At 33.9% G+C, this 19,190-nt stretch overlaps 1 long non-coding RNA gene across 1 annotated transcript; it reads left to right on the top strand.

Annotated features, from left to right (window-relative positions):
* Positions 1-2,791: 2,791 nt before the first annotated feature.
* On the top strand, positions 2,792-5,942 carry LOC128197344 (uncharacterized). The gene is made up of 3 exons (XR_008249796.1): positions 2,792-2,851; positions 2,980-3,059; positions 4,668-5,942. It is a non-coding gene; the product is annotated as an uncharacterized LOC128197344 (long non-coding RNA).
* Positions 5,943-19,190: the final 13,248 nt, after the last annotated feature.

Genomic DNA, 19,190 nt, shown 5'->3' with positions numbered 1-19,190 from the left:
TTTTTATGGTAATTTGCAAAACACACAACACAATGAAGTTTTGTAAATGCTTGTAATTTCTCTGTTTCAAAGTCTGGAGTTTTGTTACTCGTTCATTGTATTCATCATATTCTTATGTGAGTACTTAAATCACGATAGTGGTAAGGAAATTTGATTCCCATTAGAACATAAGACCTTCACAAACCCTAGTCCATTTTTCTTTTCCCCAATTTCTCTATTGCTCCTTGCTCACGGACCACCCAACCTTGGGAAAAAGAGGGTTTCTTTGCAATTGTAGTTTTGGTGGTGACGAGCATTTAGAACCTTAACTCGCGGGGTGCCACTAAGTGATTCTGGTTGTTCGGGGAAGGCGGTGGCGCTGTGCAGGGGCGATCTGGGCAGGGCTTCTTCGTCACGCAACACAGAAAGAGTTTCCTCCTCTTCCGCCATGGCACAAGGTCACGCTAGGAGAGAGCCTCTTTTCCCTTCTCTTTTTTGGAATCGTGATTCGTAGAAAGGTAGTGACATTGTTGTCGGCATTGTTGATGGCATTGAAGACATTGAAGAAGATGATGGAGATGAATAATAGAAAAAAATCTCACTTTCTGAAGATGCAGATCACCACGTTTCAGAAAAAAAGAAAAGTGATGTGGTACACCGTTAGCCACATCAGATTAAATTTAACGCTCTTGCTTTTCGAGAACTAAAAATTAAAGTTTCTTAAAAACAAGGATCGAAATGTACCAAAGTTTGGAAGATGAACTAAATCTAAAATCGCTTGATAGTTAAGGGACTAAAAACATATTTAACTTTTTGTTTTTTAAAATGACAGAAAAATAAGATAAAAGAAAATATTCAAACAAAAACCTTAGTCTAGATATCATATGATACGATCCTGTCCAAGAAAACGTAAGATTGCTTCTGAATTTGAATCCTTAAGAGGAACAACAAAAAGAAATAAAAAAAAAAGTCAAAATAAGATAGAGATAAGGATGCGATAATCTAGCATATTGATAAATAAAGTGAAGATTTGTCACAAAGATGATAATCTTTGATAAAAGTCAAAGTTTTAATACAATAACCAAGAAAATCTTCCTTCAAATATTTTTTGATAAAAATCTGAGTTCTAATCCAAGAACCAAGAGAATCCTTTATCAAAGAATACAAATGCGTGTAATATAATTCAAAAGTGTTTACAACTTTTGGTACCTCTGTATATAGACATATAGCTTTAAAAAAACCTAAAAGCCTTAAAGAAAGTCCAAGCCCAAAAGTATAAAAACATAAACTAATTTCTAAAAGAGAGCCCAGAACCTAGAAACATGGAAACATAAACTAATTTTCCTAAGAATTATTATTTAAATGTGTTCCAAGCCGTGATTTTCATTCTTTCATGACCTTTGAATGCTAAAGGCTTCTCATCAAGTTCTTCTTGTATGGATTCATGGATAGAAAAAAAAATCTAATGTAGAGTGCTTAACCATTGTATATTGTTTTGGTATGCTAGATTGCATTTCAAGCTACCCCTTGCTGTATTGAGTTAGAGAATTATCCTTAGTGTGGATGATTGTAATAAGCTTTAATTAACTCCCTGTTGTTAGACTAGGATCTCTCATCTTCAATGTCTCTATATTATTTTAGTTTTCTGTTGCATTCTACCTCTTGATGATATGATATGTTGCGATTGCTTCTTCAGCTTCTATTTTGGTAGGTCCCAACATCAGTGTAGGGTGACATGTTGGTCTATATTTTCTGCATAAATTTTAAGGTTTGCTGTACGCAAAAGCAATGACAACTTGATTCCCTGAGCTATATGTATTGTGTTGTTCTACTCCTTTAAATAAATGATTAGTTCTCTTGTCTTTCCGCAATCCTTTTCTGTTTCCTTGAAGTATTGTTAAATGAAAGGATGGATGAATTGGCCATCTGGATGGCTTCTATATTTATTATTTGCTTTTCTAGTGGGAAATGGCCCTGATCATGGATCAGTACGATGTTCTTTTTAATTTTATTTTTCTACTGTATTTCTATAAAGACACCACAATACAATGCTGGGGTTCCACCTAGGAAATGCTAATCGTGTAAGTATTGGCTACAACAAATACATTGTGATATGGTTAGTTAATCAAATGTTTCAGATAATTCATTCAAATGTGGTCGGAAAACTACCGGGTGTAACGATTATGATTTTTGAGCCCTCATTTTTCCGTCTATAAGGAAAATTAACCAGTTCAAAATTGTAAGTAGCTAATTCTCTTTCTATGCTACCTTAATTCATGTAATTTATTGCTTTATTGTTGACTGAATACTGACTTTTTATGTAACATTGTTGTGCCTAAAAAATCAGGTGCGTGCAAACTGTTATTTTTGGTATGACATCTGTTTTGTTTATTAATCATCTCCACCTTTATTTTAACGGTTGTGCTCTAATCCCTTCATTTTAGAGTTATAATGAACCCCACAAAGACAAGCTCCTTAAGATTTAGTTTATCAGGAGCAACATGTGCGAGAGGGAAACCTTGGAAGAGAGAGTATTCTCCCATTTCTTGTACTTTTCATTCCATTCATCTTTCTTTTCTTTCTGATTTCAATTTTTGGATCCTATCATTTTGTAGAATTCTGCAGTTTCTAGACCTGTTTTAGATACAGGATGGGAAGCATTTCAGAATTGGTTTTGATTTGATGTTCATGATATCTGTGTTATGTTCCATTGTTGTGTGAGACTTCATGAAAGTTTAATGCAAGCACTTTTGTTTAAGAACAATTCAGTTGTTTAAAAGGTGTGACTTTTTACTCTTTACACCACTTGTAGTTTGGATTTTTGCCGGACTTTATATATGGAGCCTGTCTGCTCTAATAATTAAGTTCATAGGTAAAACTTACTTTTCATTTTTTAATTTAATCTTTATAATCTTTATAATCTTTCTACCTTTCTTATATGTTGAGTACAACATGTGCTCTCTGCTTCCTTTGTTTCTTACTGGTGTTGCATTTTTGTAGTAAAAAGCTTCTCTTAAATCTTTCCAAATGATTCCGCATAATGCAAGAGCAGAAGCAGAGTGGCCCCTTGTGGAGAACAGGTAATGAAAATGAGTATTTTCATTGCTATGTTGAGGAGTCTCATTAAATATTATAAGTTCTGTTTCCTTATTTAAATGAAGTATAATTTCAAAAACTAATTACCGAGCAATCTAATGATACGAGTGTTTATGAACTTAACTGAAAAAAAAAACAGTAAATACCACATTCTTAAATTGGATTGGATCAGATTTCACACTTTCGTTCTAATGCCAATTCCGGATTAAAATTTATTATTTCGCAATTATGAGAGTTATTCACGAGAAGTGGAATTCATCACCATGAACCACTTTTAATAAATTTTAGTCTATCATAGACAAGGGTGAGAAAAAAATCTCAATTTTCAAATCCAATCAAAATTATTCAATTTCACAATATTTAAATATATCTTTAGTTCTTAAAGTTAAACTTAAAATTGAAATTTGTCTATATTTCAAATTTTGATACATTTTTATCGTCAAATTTTAAAAATGAATGAATATAGTTATTTTAATCTAACTATGTTAAACCTTTTTGACATGTCAAACAAGTTTTTGACACATTTACCTTCAAATGTCAGCCTCAAATATCATTTAACAAGTAAAAAGAAAAGTTAAAGTCATTAAGTTTAAAAAACTATAGTCATTCATTTTTAAAATTTAAAGACAAAAATGTATCAAAGTTTGTGACAAAGACTAATTCCTATTTCATGTATTTAGTGATTAAAAATATATTTAACTCTATTTTAAAATTCTATTAAATGGATTTATCTCAAATATCACTTCATATTTTTAAATTTTAAGTACGATTTATAGATTGGATATCCTTTTGGATTTTAAAAATTCAAAATCTAAGGTGTGTCTACATCATTTCAAGTTACAACCGTTAGGTTAGGTTAAACCCGAGTAAGGTAGAATTGAGTTAGGCTCAAGTAGAGTCAAGTCAACCATAGCCTAGGTCGAGCTAAGCAAGTCTAGCTCTAGGTCAAGCCAAGTAAGCCCTAATCCTAAGTCAAGCCAAGTTGGGGTGATTTCACATTTAGTCAAGTTAGGGTGGGTTCAAGTTCATTAAATTCAAATTTGACAGATGTTTAGTCAAGTTGAGCCTCACTCCATCAATACCAGGTCAAACCTCTTCCATTAAGACCAAGTTTAGCCCCAATTAAGACAAGGTTGAGCTTATCCCGGTCAGTGTTAAGTGTAACCAAACCTATGTCCAACTCAATAAGAATGAATCCAAGTCAAGTTAAGTCAACTTAGGCACATGTCTAATTGAGTTGGCTTGAGCCCAAATTAAGTCAAGTATGCATGTTCCCAAGTCAATTTGAGTAAGTCCTATCCAAAGTCAAGTAGATTTGACTTGGGTGCATCTCAAGTTAAGTTGACTTGGGCCCAATTTGAGACAAATTAGTTTGGTCCTTGGTCAAGCGGAGTCAGCCTAAGCCCAAGTCGAGCTGAGTTGGCTGATAATGTTAATTCTTGCCGTTATCTGAACTTCATTTTTATTGAAAAAAAATAAGCTCTTCTATATCTTACGACTTGTTTAACCCTAGCTTTTATCTTAATTTTGTATATATTTTTATTTTGGGCTACACTTATTAGATATTATCATTAATCCCTTCTTTTTTGTAGCTAATTTTGTATTAGAAAGATCCTCTACCAAATCGAAGAAGCTTGGCAACCCAGAAAAGCAAGAAGAACAACAAAAAAGGGAGTCTTAAAGTCCAAGTGACACTATGATGGAAGCAGCTCCAATCTTCAAGACTGAGCAACTCCTCGAACCAGAAGGTAGTAGCGGAATGAAGAAATGGTTGGTGAAAATAGCGCACGGTAAGTGTTTGATGAATTGTTTGGTGAAGGATGGAAGTGTGCGTGAAACTTCTCTAGCTTAGGAGGCCTTCCAAGAGGGAAGGAAGCTAGAGGAGGATTGTGCTAAAGTGGCACGGGTTTTTGAACTCGAAAGTAAGAAGTGGCTGGACAATTCAACAACTTTTCTTTATACCATTCAAGTTGAATTTACAAAGAGGAGAGTCTCTCTTTTATAGAGGAAGAGATGACTCTGAAGTGTGCCTAACAAGCTACGAAAATGACAATAGAAATGTGCTGGAAAAGCTACCAAGCTTGGGTTGCACGTTCCATACAAAAAACATTAAAAACGTGCTTAAAAAGATGAAGGTTGGTTCGCTTTGGCTGGACGCAGTGTGCAGACGGCTGGGCGTGATGCAGAATCCGAAAGTTATTTTCCCTTTGAAACTCAATCCGGAAGTCATCATGTTCAATCCGGAAATGACTTAAAATGCACTCTTCTTTGCCTCCTTTGCTCTCTTTAGCTTGGCAAGCTTCCTAGGATGCATAGGCATGGTTTCCAACCTTTAGTTAAGGCCTACAAAACAATGCAAATATTATTTAGCAAAGTAAATCCATCTAAGACTTAGATAAGGAAAGAACTTTAGAAATCCTTATTCTACTTTCCTTTCTTTAGTCTTAGTTTAAGTTGTTTCTTCTTTGGATGGAAAGTCCTAAAGGAGTTGCCATCACACTAGTTACCACTTCCATGTCGTTGGGTGACCCTTTTTCCAGAGAGCCCACCATTAAACACCCAAACCCTACCACTAAGCGAGCATATTCTAGAGAGCAGCTCTGGTGTTTACGAAGACATACGCTAAGCGACAAGCCTCATGCGTTGAGTGACATATGAGCTGATGTGGCAAGTGAAGCCATATACCTTCTTGTAACTCGAAGGAAATCGAGTCTTTGAATGGTTGGAGGCACAAAAATGCTCTTTGGAAAGTTGGAGGGCTATTAGGGCTTGTGGGAAAACTCCCTTTTTACTCTTAGTTTCTCCATGTTCTTTCATGTTCATTTTGTAAGCTCGAGGCTCTCCATGAAAATGGTGAGCGAAAACCATGTTGTTGGTGATAGTTGTAGCTATTGAACTCTAGTGTATCTTGTAAATGATTTTAAATATATATATATATATATATATATATATATATATATATATATATGTCTCTTCCATTAAAAGCTAGATTTCTTATTTCTATGCTTAATGTTTGTTGTAATGGGGATGTTCATAGCTTGATTTGTGGTTCATTATGTAGCATCCCAATTTCAGGGGTCACTTAAAGACATCAAAGTCCAAGAATTCGCAAAGATAAAGTTTGAAAATTTAAAAAAAAAAACTTACTTTATTATAACTTTAAAACATACTTATTCATATCTCATTAAATAAGTGAAACATCAATTACCACTTATAAATTATTCCCATAAGCTTCTAAAATATCCTTATATAATTCCCATTGCAGATCCCTCTCTCGTCAATTACTAGCTCCAAAATCATCTGCATCTCTATCTGCTCCCGTACAACATACACGTCATACGATCATCGCAAGAAACACACACAACATCAACAAACAAATATGGATAAACTATTTTGAACAATCACAATTATAATGCAATCTTAAAGTATAGTAATTAGAGCATCACAACATTAGCATTCACCCAAAACTTACCCTTAGTGGTCACATGTCACAAAGACTTATCATTGTCACGCAGACTTATGAAGACCCAACCAATCAAGGGTATGGAAACTAGCAATCTAGACCATTACTTTTTGAACACATCATAACAATATTGCCATTTATTACCAAAGGAAATAACATTCAATATCCACAAGTATAATCTGAATTAAAACAGATTTCATGCAATGACATCAATACTTCACACAACTTGTATCACCATAATTATCATTAAACACATGCTTTTACACTTAAAACCACTTAACCTAACAATAATGTGGATACAAACTTCATTCTACAACCATTGCCAACCAAATCAGCAAGCACATCATCAACAAAAAAATAACTTCAAAGAAACAAGATTCACAACCTAATGACTTTCCCATAAACTCTTATGGTACAATAACTAAGTCCTTAATACTATTATAACATACGATGTTCATATACTTTTTAACTTTAAACATGCATAACAATGACAAGCTGGTTCACAAGAAAAATTCTAGAATTCCTTTCAACACTTTTCCTATGTTAGATTCATATTACATCCTTGAATTAACATTCACAATAACCTATTTTCCACTTTTCCCCAGTTCTAGAAAAAACAACCAAACTTAAGCAATACCAACTTACAGCACACATATCAAGTTCCTAAGTTTAATGTCTTAGACCAATAGTTAAATAATTTGAGCAAACTCAAAAAGGAATCCCTATACATAGTAACATGATATTACATTTAGTAATTTGCACTATAAAATTTATGCTCAATCATTTCCTATAATCTGATTATAACTATACTAAACACTTACGTTAACTTCTTTTCTTTTAAATAAAAGATCCCATTGTTAGTACCCATTCCCTTTAATAACATTTCAATACCTTTAAGATACAATTTTATGATTAATAACTATTTATAAATTTAGAGATTTTCATACTCACCTAAAAACTCTAATTTGTTCTAATTGTTGTAAAACATTGATTGCAAAAGACGTTGTATTGCAACGTTGTATTTGGCAAAGTTAATGTGTTTTATTGTCAACGGGAAAAATTTGAGCAACGATAAAAAATTTCTTAAGTGCTCCAACATTAACAAATTTAATGTTTTCATTTTGTTTTATTGATTTTATTCTCTCCTAGATCTATAAATAGAGAGCTCTTCTTCCATTACAAAACACACCAAATTTAGTCTTCCTCATGCACCACAGTACAGGCGTAGAGCGAGAAACGACAATCCTCCTAGGGCCAATATAGCCAAAGGAGATGACATATTGTTGTGGTCGTTTCTCAAGTAAATCTGACGACCAATGTGAGAAAGTGGGTGGTAGACTCTGGTGCTACCAGGCATATATGTGGAAACAAAAGTGCCTTTACCTCTTACACTATTGTAGGGGATGGAGAAGAACATGTCTACCTCGTTGATTTTAGGACCACTCCTGTTTTGGGAAAAGGAAAAGTTATTCTCAAACTCACATCTGGCAAGACTCTGGCCTTGAGTGATGTGCTACATGCGCCATCAATCAGAGTTAATTTAATCTCTGTAGCACTATTGAAAAAGTAGGGGTTAAAGTGTCATTTGAGTCTTACAAGATCATTATGACAAAAAATAATGTTTTCGTGGGGAAGGGATATTGTGATCAAGGACTCTTCATTCTAAATATTTCTGAAAATATTAATGAATCAAGTTCTTCTACTTATATTGTTGACTCATATGATATATGACATGCTAGATTAGGACATGTGAATTCCTCTTATGTTTTGAAATTACAACGACTAGGATTGATTAATATGCATGATAAACAGAGTAGTAAATGTGATATATGTGTAGAACATAAATTAACAAAGAAAACATGTTTTTCTGTAGAACGTCAAACTAAGCTATTAGGGTTAATTCATACTGATCTAGCTGATATGAAACAAATCATGTCTAGAGGAGGTAAAAATTCACTTAGTCTTTCGCACCGAATTGTGTTAGTGAATTGTGTTTAATTCTCCATTATTGTCTCATTTTCACTATTTGGACTTAATTGGACTATTAATTCTTATTTTAATTAATTTGAATTATTTGGGCCTAGCTATTTCAATTATTACTTGTAGGACAATATTGGAATCATATTTTTGGACAAAAAAAGTGTAACCACGTCAACAATATAGTCCAATTTCATCTTAAATTCGTTTATAATGTAATTGGGTCAAAAACTTTATGGCTTTTAGCCCATTTTTTGTCAACATTTTAAGAAGCCCATACAGAGGGCACTTTCGTCTTTTGCCCTTTTAAAACCCTAAATTAGATTTGGGAAAGACTCCTCCCCTCATTTTCGTTTTTGCTCCTAGGTTTCCAAGTTTTAGTGCGTTTTCTGCTTTCCCCCCAAAGGGGTTTTAGGTTTGCTTTCAATTCCCTCTTTATGTATGAATTCCATCTTTAATTCTAATTTCAATTTCGTTTTATACTCTTGCTTCCATTTACGTTTTATGTTCTTGCATTTTGTTTCCCTTTTGCCATTCCATTTTCGTCACAGATTTATGTTCCAAATTTCACTTCCAATTGCATTTTAATGCTTCCATTTACGATTACGTTTTTGCTGCATTGATTCAGTTCGTTTTTGCCTCTATCATCTTCATTTTGCTGCTGTAATTTCATTCTAATGATAGGTTAAGTGTGCTTGGTTAGTCATTAGTGAAATTGCATTGTTTCCTTGATATTTTTGAGCTAAAATTGTGTTTTTGTTGCTCTGACTTGGCTAATATTGAATATGTTTTAGCACTTGCGATTGGGTATATGCTTAGTTTCCTAATTGGTGTCTAATCTTTGCTTAGTTGATGAAACTGTATGACGCAGAATTGGTTGAATATTAACATTACGTTTGATTGGTTAGCTTGTGTTGGATTAGGGGTTAGAGTAGTGTGTTGTTGGTTAATCTGTTATTGGGAACATTGCATTTGAGTTAATGATCAACCATTTTAATTCTTTGTTTAATTTCGTGCATTAGTTAGTTCATTTCCTTGCACAAACTGTCCACAAAAAACCCCTACCAAGTGTTCGACCTATTGCTTGAACCACTGTTTGGTCCTTGAGAGACGACTTATGAGTCATTTCCTAGTCTATACTGCACTTTAATTGCACATCAAATTTGTATCGGGTATGACCTCGATCAGGGGATGCTTAGTTAAGGTGATGTTACCTAATCCTAAGAAAAGGAAAATAAGCTCTAAAACATCGGATTGTATGTTCTTAGGTTATGTTGAACATAGTGCTGCCTATAGGTTTCTAGTTCTTAAAAGTAACATACTTGAGAGAAAATCTATAATGAAGATGAAAAATGCTGCGTTTTTTGAACATATGTTTCCCTTAAAGGTTACTGAGATGTCTCAACATGTTGATGATAATAATAATAATGATATCATGAATGAGGATTTAAGATGAAGTAAAAGACAAAGAAAGGAAACTTCCTTTGGAGATGCCTTTTATACTTATATTTTTTATAATGATCCAACAAGCTTTGTAGAAGCTATTAGTGCTCCTAATGGAAAAATTGGGATAAGGCCATTAGACTGAAATTGAATCAATACAGAAAAACAATACTTGGACTTTAGTATATTTGCGTAAAGGAGCAAAACCCATTGGTTGTAAGTGGATCTTTAAGAAAAAATATCACCCTAATGGATCCGTAGAGAAGTATAAGGCAAGATTAGTAGCAAAAGGCTTTACTCAAAAACCCAACATAGATTACTTTGATACTTTTGCTCTTGTGACTAGGATTTCCTTTATCCGAGTGTTGTTAGCTCTAGCAACTACCCATAAACTAGTGACACATCAGATGGATGTTAAAACAACCTTTTTGAATGGTGATTTAGAGGAAGAAATTTATATGACTCAACCTGAAGGGTGTGTTGTACTTGGTCAAGAGGACAAAGTATGCAAACTCTTTAAATCCTTGTATGGGTTGAAATAAGCACAAAAACAATGACATGAAAAACTTGATAATGCATTGCTTTGTGATGGTTTTTCACCTAATGATGCTGATAAATGTGTGTACTCTAAATCAGAAAATGGTGATTGTGTCATTATATGCTTGTATGTGGATGACATGTTAATCTTTGGTACATGCAATGAAATTGTCGCTAGAACTAAATTATTTTTAGGATCAAAATTTGAAATTAAAGACATGGGTGAAGCCAATGTGATTTTAGGTATTAGAATCATAAGGAAGGGAGATAGTATATTACTATCTCAAGAACAATACATTGAGAAACTTCTTAAGAAGTTTGAGTTTTATGACCTGAAACCAGTGAGTACCCCTTATGATGCTAATTCTAAATTAATGAAAAATAGAGGAGAATCATTATCTCAGCCTTAGTATGCCCAGATAATTGAGAGCTTACAATACTTGATGAGCTTTTCTAGAACTTATATTGCTTATGCAGTAGGTAGATTGAGTAGGTACACTCAATAGCCAAATCAGGAACATTGGGATGCACTTGTTAGACTTATGAGATACTTAAGAGGTTCAATGGATTATGCTATTGAATACAGTGGATTTCCCGCTGTATTAGAAAGGTATAGTGGTGCCAACTGGATCTCTAATTCAGATGAGACAAAATTGACAAGTGGTTATGTATTCATACTTAGGGTGGTGTGATTACATGGAGATCAACAGGCAAACAATTATTGCAAGATCAATAATGGAATTTGAGTTTGTTGCTCTTGAGATGACTAGTAATGAGGCTGAGTGGTTGAAAAACTTCTTAGCGAACATTCCACTAGGAATGAAACCAACCCCATCGGTATCAATACACTATGATTGCCATTCGGCAATAGCTATAACTAAAAACAAGAATTACAATGGAAAAAATAGACATATACAATTGAGACACAATTTGGTGAAGCAGTTGCTAAAGAGTGGAACTATTTCCATTGACTATGTGAAGTTAGAACGGAATCTAGCAGATCCTCTAACAAAACCCTTGGGAAGAAATATGATCTTTGAAACATCGAGGGGAATGGGACTTAAGCCACTTGCAAATAAACAAGTGATGGTAACCCAACCTTTGTGATTGGAGATCCCATGAATAAGGTTCATATGTGTAAAAACAAGTCACTTGTTAGTTTCGATAGCACTAAATTGATTTTAATCAATTATGTCCCTTCCTATGGTGTGTGTGTGTGTGTGAAAGTGCTAGAGACTGCATTATTGAGAGGCTAAACTTTGTTATTAAAATTCTATGTGGTAAAAGAATTTTAGTTTAAACAAAGTTTTTAATGATTTTCATATCCCTTATGGGTGGTGTATGATTTACAGCATACACTTGATGAAATCACATATATGAGTGTCAAGTGGGACCGCTTACATGAGATCTTGGCATGATCTTTAGAGCACTCATGAATATCGGGCACGTGCATGGTCTAGTAAGCGCAACATAACGATAAATACAAAGATTGTGGGGGTGTATTGTGATTGATAAACCTCTACCACACGTCAAGTGTCTTTGGTTCATATAGCTTGCTATACCAACTACATTGTGTGTTAAGTATCTCAATCTAAGACTTGCTCATATAGCTTATTATACCAACTCTGATGCATTACATCCTATGAGACCTAGAATAAAAGTTTCTTATCTATCTTTTAATGTTTGAACTATTTGAGTCAAATTTTTCTTTCGACTTTCTTTTGCAATAAGTGGGGGATTGTTGTAAAACATTGATTGCAAAAGATGTTGTATTACAACGTTGTATTTGGAAAAGTTAATGTGTTTTATTGCCAAACGCTCAAAAATTCCTTAAGTGCTTCAACGATAAAAAATTTAATGTTTTTTTATTGATTTTATTCTCTCCTAGTCCTATAAATAGAGAGTTCTTTCTCCATTCCAAAACACACCAAATTTAGTCTTCCTCATTCTCTTATCTTCTTAGTTTCATTCTCTTTTCCTCTTCTAAAATTATTCTGGGTTATTTTATACTTTTTTTAGAGATCCTTGCTAGTTCTAAGTTCCTTAGAAATATTCTGTGAAGTTCCTGTTAAGGACAGTGACTCTACACGCCTTAGGAAATACTATTTTGTCAAACACTAATTACAATTCCTAATTTAATTCCCAAAACAATACAGCTAATATTAATTAAACTCACGTATGCATGTCCTTAGCATTTATCACATTTCAAAATTTAAACTTTTATACTTAACAATACAACAATTATTATACTATCAAAATTATAGTGGAAATTATACTATTGCATTACGTTTCTAATCTTAACAAAATTACACCAGCGAGCAAAGTTCAAACACCATTTATCATTTTATACTACTTAATTTAATTTAAACTTCACCCCCTTCATCTATAATAACCTTTCATAGTATACAATCATTCCAATTCTGCAGAACTATTCACCAATTTGTTATATTGAGATCGCATAATATCATACTCCAATCTTTTCATCCATATTTAGAATTTAAATCTCGATTCCATACAGTACCAACATACACCACAATCAATATACCCCCATGATTAAATTTCCAGGCCAATTACTAATTACTAACAAAATTCCATTTGGGAATAACCTCCCATCCCACTCATTTATAACAAAATAACATTATCCCCTTTATTATTAGTAGGCCCCCATCAGTCTTGATTCATAAAACCATTTAAGTTCACACATATTAAAACATTTATCAATTTCCAACCCATCATCATCTCCAATAGGTATCAAAAGTCTGTTCTCACTTTTACAATTTAAAAGAATATCAATTCATCATACTAACCATACTATGAATCCATTCAACTTATACAATCAAATATTGAACATCATACAACCTCTGCGTTATAATTATAAAGACTAACCAGAAAATAACTTAACCAATCAAAAATACCCAATTTATATACATCATGCATAACCCTTCCTTTTACCAAAACACTACACCTAATTTAGTTCCATATAGCTTTAAACGAAGAACAATTGTGAAGCAAAACAACCATACATTATTACATATCAAACAACTATTTCAAGCCAACATAACTCCCCATACAAGGACAAATTTGTTCCTTCTCTCTACAACCTCACTTCCACCAAATTTTGTGTCTCGCACTGCACTCACTACTAACAAGCTTGCAATTCGTACCTCTCTTCTCAGAATCTTCCTCTCTCATTCTTATTTTCTACAACTCTTGCTTTCGTGTGTTTTTACCCACCAATCTCTTCCCCCTTTTATAGTTTATGCCATCGAAATCCCACAACTCGAACACTAGAAATTTAATTCCTAACTTCAGATTCCCTTCTCCATTTCTCCATTGAAATCGTGCCTTTCTCCTATTAATTTGTTACTCCCTGTAGCATTGGATTCCCTTCTAGCTTAGGGTTTTTCGAAAACGAAGAAGAAGAAGCTAGAAAAGAACTAGGGTGTTGCTCCCTACACCACCACCCCTTACTACCTCCACCTTCCCATTACTATTTTGTCCTTCAGTAAAATTTTATTTTTAGGGTTAATATTTTTGAATTTTTACCCACTCCCAATCCATTTCATTGACATATACCTAGTACTCTGCATGCAGTGGCAAACACACAATCTCTTCTTTCTCTTTAACGTTGAACTTCTTCCTCTCATTCGTTGTGTTGTGTGAGACTGTGGTAAAATTTCATTACGTGGTGTGTGTGGGAGGTTGCAAAGTTTGGTGGTGGTGGAAGGAATTGATCCAGTGCTAGGAGTCGGTCTTGGTGGTGTGGTGGTGCTCGAAGGTTGCAGTGGTGCTTCGTTCAGGTGCGTAATCAAATAAACCCTAAAATAAAGATTTAAACTTTATACGAATGTCATTCTTCAGTGGATGTCAACATCTGTTTAAGGTGAAACGGACGTCGACATCCGTTTAAGGCCAAACGGATATCTCACATCCGTTTTGGCCTTCGCGGCTCTCAGAGACAACCAACCATAACAATAGCACATGTTAAACAGATATACATATTTAAACTAACCTGGGATGGAGATGAAAAACCAGATCTACTGCAAGATCTAGATCTACGCTCCTCCTATACGCTTCTCCACACTAGGAATCAACACCAACAATGGAAGGAAGCAAAAGGAAAGGGAAGTGGGGAAGAGAAGGTTGAAAGAAAAAGAAAGAGAAGGAAGAAGAAAACCTTGAACGAAGATGGGAAGAGAAGAAGAGTGAAAGATGTGGTGTGGTGGTGGGGTGCAGCTGCCGCTGGACTGAAAGTGAGAGGTAAATTAGGGTTTTGAAATATGATAAAAAAATCCCAAAAGGTAAAAAGTAAAAAAGTTAAAACAGAAGAGTAGTTTTGGAAATAAGATAAATTGGGGAGGTGGAGGGAGTAAGTAGTGGTGGTGAAGGGAGCAACAACCAAAGAACTAACGTAAAAGAAAATAAAAGAGAGAAAATGGGACTTCAAAATCTAACCCTGTCTGACCTACAAAGTGTTTCTCCCTACACCACCACGTGTTTCTTCCTACACCACCACATTCTACAAATACTCCTCAGTCAAAATTAAACTATCACGTTTGAAGGTCTCAATGGAAATGGGAGTTCTGTTGGGCCTTCAACGGATGTGCATATCCAACGGATCCCCATTTCTGTTAAGGTTTCCCATGCTTTCTCTCTTTCGTGCACAGCACATACAACATACATAGCAGCACATACCTCAATTTTGAAGTGTTGAGGGGACCAAAAGAAGCAAACTAAGGGAGGAAGAGAAGGAGACAAAGAAGAGGGAAAGAGAGAATTAAGAAAATAAAATGTGGAGGTGGGGGTGTGTTGCTGTCGTGAAGTGAAAAGGGGAAGAGATTAGGGTTTGAACAAAAAGTTAAAAAGTAAAAGGAAGAGGAGAGGAGAAGGAAGAGGAAAAGAGAGAATAGATAATTAAGAAAATAAAATGTGGGGTGGGGGGATTTGAAGACAAAGTTAAAAAGTAAAAGGAAAAGGAGGAGATAAGGAAGTGGGAAAGAGAGAATTAAGAAAATGAAATTTGGGGGTGGGGGTGTGGTGCGACAGTAGAGTGAAAAGGGGAGGGGAAGGGATTAAGCTTTGAAGAAAAAGTTAAAAAGTAAGCTAAAAGTAAATATTTACCTAAGGCTACTTTTGGAATTAAGAAAAGTTGGGGTGGTGTAGGGAGAAAAGTGTGGTGGTGTAGGGAGAAGCACTCCTGACCTACGTGGTTTATGGGCTTCCTTAGTCTGGCTCAAAACTAAACTCTGGTGCAAAAGTAAAAAAAAACAAAAAAGCACATAGCATATTACCACTAGGCTAAGCTCTTTTGACTGATATTATGCTCATTCAATATCTATTTAAGACATCTTATTTCATGTATTTCCATTTTAAATCAGGCAATTATTATTTATTTTATTATTTAACAACACATAGGCATATGCACAAGCCCTTTAGCCCATCATACTAAGCTCTAAATAAATAAAAAAAACATGGTACTTTTATTAGTTTATTTAAAAACAAACAAGATTATCCTTTTAATCACATATAGAGTTGTCAAAACTGGTAACCCGGCCCGACCCACCACGGGTTGGCCAGTTAGTGAGTCAACCCAACCCAGCTCATTTATTAGCGAGCCAAAAAAATTTGAACCCGACTCGACCCACACGGGTTGGTGGGTTAAATGGGTTGGCTCATTGGCTCACTTAACCGTTTTTCACCCTCTTCTTCTGAGATTCTTATAACATGTTACTTTGATCGATCAAATTAAAACAATAATAATTGGACCATTTGATATAAAAGAAAATGAAACAAAAGAACTCTATTGTTATATATTCTAAGCTATCAAGCATACAATTTTGTCAATTTAGTGTAATGAGACATATACAACCGTTTGACTAAGAAACTAAATATAGTTGTTAACAAAAATATATAGAAGAGGGGAACTTTTGGATAGACAACAGCACAACGCAGCACGAAAAGCTCTACTACGAAGTAAAGGTTGTGTGTTTTGAATAACTAATTTGATTTCAATAAAAAATAGAATTTGAATAATTAATTTAATTAATTTGATTTCAATAAAAAAAAAAGGTGGGTTGGTGAGCCAACCCAGCTCACCACGGGTTCAACCTGGGTGAGCCGGGTTCTTAGCGAGCCGGGCAAAAATTGGCTCGCATCAAAATTTTCACATTTTTTTCCAATCCAACCCGGCTCAAACCCGTAGTGAGCCGGGTTGGCTCACGGATTTCAACCCATTTTGACGACACTAATCACATATTTAATGACATCTACAACTAGGGTCTTACACATTAGGTATTAGGAAGTATCTTTTGAAACCTAGACTTGGAACAAGATGCTTAGTGGAACGTATATCTAGGGATGGAACTTGACCCATTAGTTATCTTAAACCCTAGATCTTAATGCGGGTTTGTTTGTTGAGTGATTAAGAGATTGACATTTAATTAGGAAACCTAGGCTCTCTCACCTAAGGGATTAAAGCTTGAGTCTTCTTGGAGGTTGACTTTAGTGTTTTGATGGAGATGATATGAGTTTGTTTATGCACGAGAGTGAAGCCAGTGAAATCTATCCCCAACAATGATATTTCATACCATTTCTAATGCTTTTCCATTCCTGAGCGACTTCAACCTCCAAAGTTCAACCTTTAGTCTTTAGCTATTTATTTTCTTGCACATAATCTTTGATTCATAAGTAATTCTTTAGTCTAGATGAGTTATTAATTGTACAATTTTATAGTATTAAACGAGTCTCTTAGAAAATGATACTTGGTCTTACCAATTTATATTACTTAAATGATTTGGTACGTTTGTCACGAAGTTAATAAACTTTTGGCATCTTTGTTGAGGTATTATGTGATTTCTAACCTATTTAGACTTTATTCTTTGTGTACATAGCTTTCTCTTCTTCTTGTACATAGATATTCACATTTTAGGTTGACTTATGGTTTTAACCTTGTATTCTCTAAGTATATGCAGGGTAACATCCACACAAAGATGAATGTATCCTCAAACCAATCATTGTAGACCTTGTGAGAAGGAATTAGTGGCATAAGGAGACAACAAGCTTAAGCACAACAAGATGCCCTTGATTCTACCTCCTTTTTTCGTGCTTCTAGTGTTCTTTGAAAAGGTTAGTGAAGAGGGAGAAGCAATTGAGGACGTGATAAGCTGTCGTTGAAGCTATCAAATTAATACTACTTTTTAACACAACTTCGGTATTGTCAAGTAGTATTCAAGAAAGTAAATAGGATTAAAGTAACCCCGAGTCGTCTCCCAACGAATACGAACTTGCTTTTCAATATTTGAATCTTGTGAATGTTATGCAATAAAAGTGAGAAACTATGCTAATAGAATTAATGTTTGAAGAATGTTTGTAGAACAAAAAGGAAACTTAGAAACAATTATGATGAAATAGGCTAATTTCACTGTTTTTCCAAGATAGATTTATCATCGGTTATCCATAGATCATTGTTCAATTAATTATTGTTCAAATTTTAAATTAATTAAAGTACATTCTTAATTAATTTGAGGGCGATCATGCAGTTAACCAAAGTAGATTCTCAATCAAATGCAAGACCTTTCTAGATTATTCACAATGAATTCTTCCAAAGTACATTCTCAATGAAATTTTCTTGTGTTTAATCATGTCTATTCTAAAATCTCTTAACCAAATTAAAAGCTAATTAATCAAAGTAAATTCTCAATTAATTATAGTTGAAATTATTACCACCAACCAAAGTACATTCTCAATTGATAGCAAAAACTCATTTAATCATATGAAAGTTCCTAAATTTAATGAAAGTAGATTCTTAATCAAACCTAGAAACTTTGAACTCATATGATTAATATGCATGTAGATTCAAACACCTTATGATGCAAAAATCATTGCTTTTATTATGATATAGAGATGAAAGACATAGAAAGAGAGCAACTCAAATCAATAATCAAAAGAAACAATTGCATTAATTCAACTTAACCTCATAATCCATAATGAAATTACATTGGAATAGCCCTAGGAGCTTAGCCCTCCATGAATGGACTAGAATAGATGATGAAATAAAATGAGAAGAGCGGTAGATGAATGCTTCCTAGTGGATGAGTCTAAGAGAATGAATGAGTTATGCCTCCCTTAGGTCTCTTTATATAGTCTTGATTGGGCTTGGACTTTGAATCTTCTGTAGATAAGATCTTTTATCTTATATCTAATATCTTTCAAATATTCAACAGATTTAATCAGTTTTTGAGAATATTTGATAATATCTTTTCTAGATTCAAAAAGATTTGGCAAATATTATCTTTTGATTTTTATTAATATAGTTAAATAAGGTAATTATTTAACAATATCAAATAAAATATCTTAAGATATATTTTCTCCAAATTATCTTTTAAAATAAACTTGCCCAAAGTTACATTTCAACCCTTTTTATTATATTACACAGAAGTCTAGAATTTTCCTTTTAATTGCACTTTAGCCATATCTTTCTTTTCAAAATTGCATAGGAGCCTTGAGTTGACCAGATTGGACCAGCTTTGACCATTTCAATTTCTTGCTTTAAATGAATAAAATTCTAACTTCAGCTACACAAATAAATATTAGAACATCCAAAATAATTTATGCAACTAAGAATCACATTTTAAGCATCTTTAATTCTCAAACCCAATAAATTCAATTGTTACAAATTCACTTTAAATCAATCTTT

This window comes from Vigna angularis, chromosome 6 (assembly GCF_016808095.1).
Source record: "Vigna angularis cultivar LongXiaoDou No.4 chromosome 6, ASM1680809v1, whole genome shotgun sequence".
Taxonomy (NCBI): domain Eukaryota; kingdom Viridiplantae; phylum Streptophyta; class Magnoliopsida; order Fabales; family Fabaceae; genus Vigna; species Vigna angularis.
Note: the sequence above shows the minus strand (reverse complement) of the source record. Positions and strands in the feature narration are given on the sequence as shown.